Genomic DNA, 10,346 nt, shown 5'->3' with positions numbered 1-10,346 from the left:
ACGGTCACGAGAAACGCAGAGACGCCTGGCAGTTACGCGGTCGGAAGGACTGACCACACGGACTGTCATGTCGAAATGAGCCCAAAGTCCAAGCTCTTGCTTGCCAACGCCATCGCGGGACTTACGGGCAAAGACAGAAAAAAGTACGAACGGCGACTAGAAAGAGCGCTAAAATTGAAAATAGTAAAAGAAAAGTCACCAACCCCCACGCGACCACCGAAACCGAGCAGCGGAGCGCAGCAGAAAAAGACTACCACTAAAAAATCGCGCAGCTCTCCGACACAAAGGAAAGAGACGCAAACACGAAAACGTAAAATCTCGCAGCTGCCAGCAGGCCCGAGCGCGGAGCAGCAGACCGCACAGGCGAGCGCTGAACAACTCCAAACAAAGGCGGCAGCTCACTCTGGAAGCGGAGAGGGCGACCGCGCACGCGAACAAAGCACTCAGGTATGCGGCCGGCCGTGTCACCCGACCACGTGCAGGAGCGGCGCTGCACAGAACGCGAGCCGCGCCGCGCGGCGTCTGCCGTGGCGCGTGGGGCGAAGAACACATTCCCGCCGACAGGAATACCACAACAGACACAGAGGAGGACCGATTTAGACTCGCTAGGAAAACAGCCTGTCGACCCCCACTCCCGTCACACACACACCCGTCACAACACACAACAGGTTTGTTGCTGCTATAGATGAAAACAACACAGACACAGTGGCACCTGACGAAACACCAACAAACATGGCAAAAACAACTACAGAGGAAGAGGAAAAGGAAAAGAAATATAGACTCCCCCCACTCGTAATTCATTACGAGCAAACCTACAAAATCATCTATGATTTAATCATACAGGCCGTAGGAGACGGTAATTTCAGTAGACGAATACAAGGAAGTCAAAGAGACGCTAAAAAAGAACAAAATCCACTACTACGCATTCCCGATGGCGGCCAGAAGGCCCATTAAGATTATGTTCCGCGGTGAGCCGCACAAAACCAATACGTCAAATATCAAAGCATTCCTCAGGAAGAAGGAGGCTTTGAGGTAAACTCAGTTGTAAAAACACACCCTAAAAGGCCATGGCCCCTCTACACGGTCACCCTCCACGACTCCGCACAAAACAAGAGGATATGGGAGGTGACCAGAATCCTGGCAGTTACAGTAACTCCTGAAAAACTGAAAAAGAAGTCAGGGTCAGATAGATGCTACAACTGCCAGGACATACGGCACCTAGCAAGCGACTGCGGTATGCCTACGTCACATGTGGAGAACACCATACATCCGACGTATGCAGGGTACCAAGGGGAGAAGGAAAGGAAATGTGCTGCAACTGCAAAGGCGCACATCCTGCCAGCTACCTAGGGTGCCCTGCACACTGACAAACCAGGCATCGCCTCAGGGGAAAACAGGCTCACAGTGACCGATTCAAAAGAGTGGAAAATTCAACCACACCCCAAAAACCGCCACCCTACTGACAATTTAAGCAAACAACCACTTAAGTATACACATCCCGTACATACTCCGCAACTGTAGGCGATCCCAACAAAGCACCCCAACCACCCGACCCAAACCAGGTTCTTGAAAACGGAGATTACCTAGGGAAACCACCTCATGCTCCCCCAAGCCCAGTGTGCGTGAGGCAGCCGAGGACGCCACTATTGAGGGACTCGCGTCGTCAATCAAACTGCTACATTACAGAAGACCCGCTTCGTCAACATCCTTGCCAGCATCACGCACCTTCCAGCCGAACTCGCTTCGGCAGCCAAGCAGTCGCAGCATACAGCGACTACCGCAGGGAACGCCATTCCCCACCATGGATACACGACCTAATATACACGGCCTCAAAATCTGCGTCTTCAATGCAGACAGTCTATTCAATCACGACCTCCAATTTAGAGAATTCGTAAAAGAGGAAGACATTGACGTATGCCTAGTAGCAGAAACACCTTAAACCAAGGGTAAGGGTATTTGTACCAAATTACAACTGTTAGGCTATTTGTACCAAATTACAACTGTTACAGACGCGATCGGCCAACCGCAGGAGGCGGGGTCGCAGTATACGTCAAACGAGGCATGGAACTCCACCGGCAACCCAACAGATAGAAACGGTCGCAATACAAATAGCCACCGTAACAGGACCTCTCACAGTCGCTGCAGCTTACGGCCCCCCTTCCACAACGCTTGAAGAGAACGACATAGCTGCACTGAAACAAATGAGAGGCAAGCTCCTAATAGGAGGAGACCTCAACGCCAAACACGCAGACTGGAACTCACGAGTAAGTAACAGAGCTGGTCGAAAACTGCAACGACTCGTGCGCACGCACCAGTTCCAAGTGTGGGGCCCAGAGGAGCCCACCCACTTCCCAAAAAAAGGGAACATGGTGGATGTCCTCGACATTGCCCTCACAAAACACATCATGGGTTTCGTGTCAGCAAGTTCAGTGAACAGAATGTTGTCGAACCACAACCCTGTCATACTCGAGGTCGACATGGGAGAATGGCTCTATCCCAGAGTGCACAACCTCGCACAAACACACTATATTGGTGCGGAAATGTTCCCAATTTGCTACAGAACTGACCCAAGCTCTGCCTCCAACAGCAGACACTGTCGAGCAAACGCTGGAAGACCTCACGCAAGTGATCCTGCAAGCAGCTGAGGAAGCCACGCCTGCGTCAGTGGGTCTCCCCCGCCCCAGGCAACTTCCCCAGCACCTGCTTGCACAAATAAGACACAAAAACAGGATCGCCAAAGAGTGGAAACTCACAGGACACAGAAACACAAGGAGGTTGCTCAACAGACTACAAAGAGAGTTGAAAGTGGCGTTCACTGAACACCGCAACCAGCAATGGTCCGAAAGAGTATCAACTCTCAACTTAGAGGACCACAGTCTATGCCAAGCCACAAAACAGTCCACGAAAAGACGCGCAAAAATGCCGCCTCTGCATGACGAACGTGGACTGCAGTTCAGCGCCATAGACAAAGCAAACGCGCTAGCCGACGTGGTCGTGAAACAATTCACGCCAGCAGAGGCACAGGACAGGGAACACGTAGAAACAGCCCACAAACAACTGGCCACCTTTCTAGAGGCAGAAGATGAAGATGAATACACGCCACTCTTCAGCCCTGAAGACGTGGCAGGAGCCATCAAGTCGCTGCCAACAAAAAAGGTACCAGGCCACGATCAGATCACCAACGAACTTCTGAAACATATCCCGCCACTGGCAATAGCCCACCTAGCTGATATCTTCAACGTAATTATGCTATCACAAAAATTGATCCAGTGGAAACATGCAGAAGTAGTCGCTAGCGCAAAACCAGGAAAAGACCAGGTGTGCCTGCAGCACTACAGACCAATTAGTCTCCTGCCCACCCTCAGCACACTGTACGAGCGCCTCCTCCTTACTCCGATTCGGGATCACATCAGGAGAGAGCAAAGCATGGCAGAATTTCAATTCGGATTCCAGCAACAATAGTCCGCCCCCCAACAAATAATGAGGGTAGTTGAAGCAGCTACAGAAAGCTTCAACCGCAAGGGCTACTGCGGGATTGTCTTATTAGACATTGCCAAGGCTTTCGACTCAGTCTGGCACACCGGAATCTTGCATAAAATTTACAACCGAGGCTTCCCAGGGAAGATAGTAAAACCTATACAGAGCTATCTAACCGTTAGGACATTTTCCGTTAAGATCGATAGATCACAGTCGAGCAGGAGAAGAATACGCACCGAACTGCCGCAAGGGTCCATACTGGGTCCTACACTGTACAACCTCTATACTGCCGACATCCCTGTCACGCAGCATGTCCAAACAGCGCAATACGCAGACGACACTGCTTTCTTCTCCGGCTCCACGAACAGTAACCTGGTCACGATACGTTTACAGACAGCATTAAACAGAACAGACACATGGGCCAAGAAATGGCGCACCTCACTAACACCGAAAAGACACAGGCTTTAATGATTACAAGACGTCTCGGAAAACGCCCCCCCCCTCCCAAGACGACCCATCCAACTGCTGCAGCTACAAGGGCAAAATCTCCCCTGGAAAAACACTGCGAGGTACCTCGGTGTGACACTGGACAAGTGACTAACTTGGAAGTGCCACATCGAGGAACTCCGCAGAAAAGCCCTTGGCAGGGTGCAGGTCCTCTACCCCATCCTAAACGAACACAGTTCACTCGAACCCAGCACTGCAGTAGCCGTCTATAGAAGCCTTATTAGGCCGACACTGGAATACGCATGCCCCTTATGGGGCTATGCAGCCAGATCGACAATAGACCGCCTACAAAAAATCCAAAACAGAGCCCTCCGTCGGGCTCTCCATGTACCTCTACGCTTTCCCACAGCATGCTGCTGCGGACATTGAAACACCCCAATCACAGATCCGACAACTGGCAGAGCAGTTTTATGCCACAGCCGGAACGTAACACAATGAGCTTGTAAACACATTAGGTCAATACGAGCAAGGAAACGACAGATACAAGAGCCCTAAATCAATACGCTTCTTAGTATAGCGAAAGGAACACACTCCTCTCAACACAACAGAACAACAAAAGAATAGCACATCCCAACACAGTCACAGCGAAGGAAATGTCCCAAAGGGACAACAACCTTCACCTCAACTACTTCCGATAAGAGGAAGGAATTACAAGAGAGAGAGAGAGAGAGAGAGAGAGAGAGAGAGCCCCTGGCGCCGGCCCCGCTCAGCCTGCGGAGAGTTACGCATCGCTGTTGTCGCTGTTGCTACTCGAGATGTCGGGACGCGGGAGGGGACCTTCGACCATAGATACTAGTAGACTGGCCTCGCTGTGCAGAAGCTATAGAGCTAGTGTGGCTCCAACATAAACCACGTGACTGTTGGCAAAATGGGGCGGGATTTCAAATCAGCGGTCTGCCATTCTATGTTTGTATCGTATTTTACCCACATTTCTCAATTGACTGCCAAACGCTTCCAACAAAAATTACTTTTTCATTTGCGAAAAATTATGTCAGAACTACATTTGACGTGGATTTGTTCACAGTACCATTTATAAAATCTAACAAATACATCGAACGCCCCTCTCGTGGGCAGCGGGGCGAAATTACTATAAACTATCAATTAAAGTAAAATGTTGTTAAAATTCTTTTAAACAGTAAGAGTGGGCTCGTGTCAAAACTTTAAACATTGGATTCGCAGCGTTTTGAGCTCTAGTCACTTATAAAAGAAAATGGGATATGGGAATTATGTCAACTGTAGGTGCCAAAATTGTCGACTTTAGGAGCAGGTCCATTTTAGAGTATCAATTTTAGGTGCACTTCAAAGGTTCAGTTCCCACTACTTTTACAAAAGTTTAAACTATCAGTTTAAAAAAAAATGATATTTTAGATGAAAGGTGAGACTTTGAAGTTTCAGAAAATAATTTTCGAGCCCACATTTGTTTAATAGTATTAGAAGGTAGAAAAAAAATTCTCTTCATATGTCGATTGGTGCTCTTGAAAAAAAAAAAAAAGTAGTCCCATGCTTCTTTACAGAGCGTAAGGGAACGATGCGGGAGACCCGCACCGCCTTACTAGGCAAGGTCCTAATGGAGGTGGTTTGCCGTTGCCTTCCTCCGACCGTAATGGGGATGAATGATGATGATGAAAACGACACAACACCCAGTCATCTCAAGGCAGGAAAAATCCCTGACCCCGCCGGGAATCGAACCCGGGACCCCGTGCTCGGGAAGCGAGAACGCTACCGCGAGACCACGAGGGCGGACATAGGTGCTCTTACCTTATTATAATCTCACTTGATATACAAAAAGGCGTGTATGTGCAGAGGGCTTAAAGTTTTTCCGTTTCAGGGCCTGTATCCAAAGCTGCCTTCGGTTTTCATTCTTAGGGAACCTATGAGTGGAAACGAGAAACAGTTATACTTACTTCTGTAACCGAATTATCACAGATACTTTCCAAAATGTAATATGAGTCTGACTTTAAAGGCATCACTTTCAACACTTTAATTTACGTGATACTCTATTTCAAGTGTAAAAAACATATAAAAGTCACTTCAGCAGATTTCAATAAACGCATCTCCACTATCATAGAAATACTTACAAGTGAAATGTAATGCCATTTCCCCGGACAAAAGGCTGAGTACAGCCATAAGCGCAACACGAAACAACCATGTTTTGCCAACATTCACGTGACTTTAGCCCAGAGATGTTGGAGCCACGAAAATGACGTCAGGGCCAGTCTATTATATTTATGGTCGAAGGAGGGGACGCAAAACTGCAGCCCTAGCGGAGTTGCTGCTCACATTAGCAGGAACGTACGGCAACAAGAAGAAGAAGACAGCAGCGCAGTGCTTCCGCTGCCAAAAGCTTGGCCACGTCTCCAAGCACTGCAGCGGCGCAGTTGCGTGCTTGAAGTGTGCGCAAACTCATGACACACGCGACAGTAAGAAGCAGAACGACACCCCCTGTACCTGCGTCAACTGCGGCGGCGCACACGCGGCGAACGCCCGTTCCTGCGCCCACAGGAGAAATTGGCGCGGACCGGAGAAGAAGAAGACGCAGAAGCAAGTGACCACCACACACGAAGAGGTGGTCTCTTGTACAGAAGACGTCGTCCACAGGCGTCTAAATGACGCGGTACAAGAAGTCATGTCCGCTTTCAAATCCGCCATGGCGGAAGAGAGGACGGCCATGTTGGCGGAACTGGGCGAGGCTCGGCGTCAGATTGCTGTGCTGACGCAGGAATTTCTCTCAGCCAAAGAAGACTCCACCACAAGAGAAGACACCGCCACCCAGACGACTCCTGCACGAGAGAAGGAGTTCGCAACGTTGGCCACACAGACCGACGAGCCTGCCGAAGGGGAGGCGACATAGCAAAAGGACACCGAAGCAGCTACACAAGAGAAAGAAGAGTGGGAAGAAGTTCCATTCCTCCCGCTTCCGGACATGTACAGCGCAAGTGCTGTAATGAAGAAGATTGCTAGTTCGCTTCGCGACGGTAGATACCCCCCACCACGAAAATCCCTATCCTTTTGTTCCACCAAACCATCCAAAACCGCCAACCCGCATCAGGGACTTGGCTATCCAGAAGGTCTTACTGGACTTTCCAGGGAGGATTATGATCTCGTTGATTCCTACCCTATCTTCACTACAATGCAGATGCGTTGTTTAATCATTTCTCTGGTTTCCGGAGAACAATCGAGGACAGAATACGTTATGCATGAAGCCAACTCCGAAGAACAGTCCTCAGTCACCAGTAACAAGAAAAAGAAAAAGCGTCACATCGACAAGAACAAGAAATAGATTATCGGCACTCCTTGCCAGTTCCAGATATATCAAACAGTCCTAGGAAAAAAGTTTTGTCAAGATTTTCAGGGGAGTAAAGGCCTACAGGCCACAAACTTCCATTTCAACTTCCTCACAGAGAGGGAAGTCCAGAAGGAGCAGCGAGAGCCGGCGCTGGCACGCATTCACGCGGCACTTGCGCTGTAGCTGCCGAAATGTGCCGACGTTCTGTGCTGAGGCTGCCGAGGCTAACCTCACGCTCGTGATCTTGTAGCGACTGGTTGCGCGGGTTACCGCATTTAGCTACTCGCCTTGCGTGTTCTCGCTAACCAGCGTTTCCCTCTTACTTTCAGAGTCGACATCAGCCTGCAAGGGCCTTTAGGGATTCGTGTGGCAAAATTCACGTGGCCTGACCCCTGTCTGAGAAAGCGAAAACTATCGTGGCTTTCTAAAGAGGCAAAGTTGTCGTGTTGGGGGTTACGACATGGAGGAGCCGGAACGAGACGATCGCTCTGGGGAGACGCAGGGTGTGGCAGATGGCGGTCTAAGGGAAGTTTCCCGGACGACGGCAGCGTCTGGCCCCCCATCACCGACGAGGACGACGAGTGAGAGTGTTGCTCGCGGCCGCCGGACGGACGTGGAAACTTCCGCGAACGGACAGCGCCGTGCCCGCACACTCTCTGTACCGAGACGACGCATCGAGCCGCCGATCCCCCTGACAAAGGAGGAATTTGCTGCCGCCATCGCCATGCTGACTCCCGATGAGAGTTGCATCTGCATGAAACGTCTGGCCATGGGAACCGATGCGGACAGGGTGGAGTTACTAACGAGACTCCGGTCCCTGGTACCTGTGGGTCTCGACAGGCAATTGCCTGTCGCAGTCCCCACGACTGCAGCCGCGCCAGAAGTTGCACCAGCCGTGGTGGCTACAAAAGCCGACACGCCCTCACCAACGCCCAGGCTGGCAACACCCGACGTGCCTGCTGAGGTCGAGCAAACCTCACGGAAGCGCCCAGCCGCGGCCGTAGAGGACAGCGGCAGCTGGAGCAATTCGGCTTCCAGACCCGCCACGTCGGCCTGATGAGTTCGCCCAGGACCCACAGGGACATGCCCCTGTTCCTTGTGGTTTTAGTCGACAATGTTGACAACAGGAAAATTTTTCAGGTTGAAAACATTGCCGACTTCGACGTCAAAGTCGAGCCACGCCGCGCAAAAGGCAGACGAGACCAGTGCTTCAACTGCCAACGCATGGACCACGTGGCAAAGTTCTGCAGGATGCCTCTGCGCTGCTGCAAGTGCGCCCACAGGCACCCGTCGTAGGACTGCCCCAAGAAGAAGGAAGACCGACCGACGTGCTGCAACTGTAACGGGGACCACGTCGCCTGTTACCGGGGATGCGCCGCATTCAAGAGCGGGAAGCGCGACAGCCGCGTAAACCCGAGCCGCAGCTTCGTGGACGTTGCTAAGGGGAAGCCGACCGCCCCCTCCGAGAGGCCACGGCCGCTTGCAGGGGAGGCCGCACCGGCGTCGCAGCTGCCCTCGCCCGCGGCGCCGCCTGCAGCCGGGGTCGACGTGCGAGCAGCAAATTTTTGCTGCTACCGAGATGACAGAGCCAACCACGGGGGTTCTTCCTGGCCATCCTCGATGACGTGGAAAATAGGAAGATTTTCCAGATCAAGAGAGTGCGCAGTGTCGGAGTCACGATTGAAAACTCCGCAGAAGACGAGGTCCTAAGCAGTGCCGTAACTGCCAGGGCCTCGACCACATCGCGAAGTTCTGCCAGATGCCTCCACGATGCGTGAAGTGTGTGGGAGCACACCCAGTCGGGACTGTACAATCCCAAAGACCGACGCACCACACTGCTGCAACTGCCAGGAGCAACACGTGCCGAACTACCGAGGCTGCAGCGCCGTCAAGCGCGCAGCCGCAAACCAGAAGGGACGGATGGCCCCTTCGAGGCCAGTACAGCAGGGAAGGAGCTACGCCACAGCAACGTGACCGACACCAGCCGGGCCAACGCAACGACGTCCAGACGCAGCCACAGACGACCGTGGCCGCAGACGACTGACTGAGCACGCTACTGCCGCGGCAGACGCGACTGGGAGCGGACCCAAGACGGAGCAACACCAGCAGACACCTGCCAGGACGGGCCAGGGACGCGGTAGGAGGGGTCAACGGCCACCACGGGCCGCCACCGACCCAAAAACTGCCGAACAAGCCTAGCAGACGACACCGCGCCAGGAGGAAGCAGCTGCAACAACCGAAGCAGCGGAACTCGAGGCGATGCTAAACGAGTTTAAGCAGCTCGTTATGCAGATTCCGCAGCTCATAGTGGTTGCAGTGCAAGCGGCCACCCAGGCCAACACCACAACAGCAACTCCAACGCCCAGACCTGGGTAACACGCCAATACTGGGACTCACAGCCTGCGTCTGGAACGCAAACAGCATCCGCACACAAGAAGGCGAGTTCCGGCAGTTTCTGCGCGACGAGGCAGTGGACGTTTGCCTCGTCACGGAAACTCACCTGAAAGCCGGTGTCAACGTGCGGGCAGCAAATTACCGCTGCTACCGCACAGACAGAGAAATGGCGGGAGTTAGAACGGCGGTGTACGTGAAAACATCGTTGCGACACCACCCTGTATAACTTCCCGAGCTGGCGACGGTGGAAGCGACCGGCATCGCTGTAAGTACGTCTACGGGGAAGATTACGCTCGTCGCAGCATACCGACCACCGAGAGGGACACTACAACCAGCAGACTTCGAAGCGCTGCTGGCAATGCGCGGCAACCTCTTCATTGTCGGCGACTTCAACTCCAAACACTCGGAATGTAACTCCCGAGTGACGAACAACAGCGGACGGCGGCTTCTCCGAGCAGCCAGGAACCACGATGCGATTGTGGTAGGGCCATATGACCCTACCATATGTGCCATTTCTCTGGCGCGTTCCGTATCCTGTACTATATATAGTGACCTGTATTTCTGTTTCCGTCTAGTTCGGCCTGCGCAGGCGCTGAGGCGGCTGCTGCCCTCTGGAGCGTTTTTCGCGTGGGGCCGCGTGCGTTCGGCTCGGCAGTTGGATTCGCACCGAGCTGGTGGTATT

Source organism: Schistocerca cancellata, chromosome 9 (assembly GCF_023864275.1).
Source record: "Schistocerca cancellata isolate TAMUIC-IGC-003103 chromosome 9, iqSchCanc2.1, whole genome shotgun sequence".
Taxonomy (NCBI): Eukaryota; Metazoa; Arthropoda; class Insecta; order Orthoptera; family Acrididae; genus Schistocerca; species Schistocerca cancellata.
The sequence above is the reverse complement of the archived record's forward strand: the minus strand, read 5'-3'. Positions refer to the sequence as shown.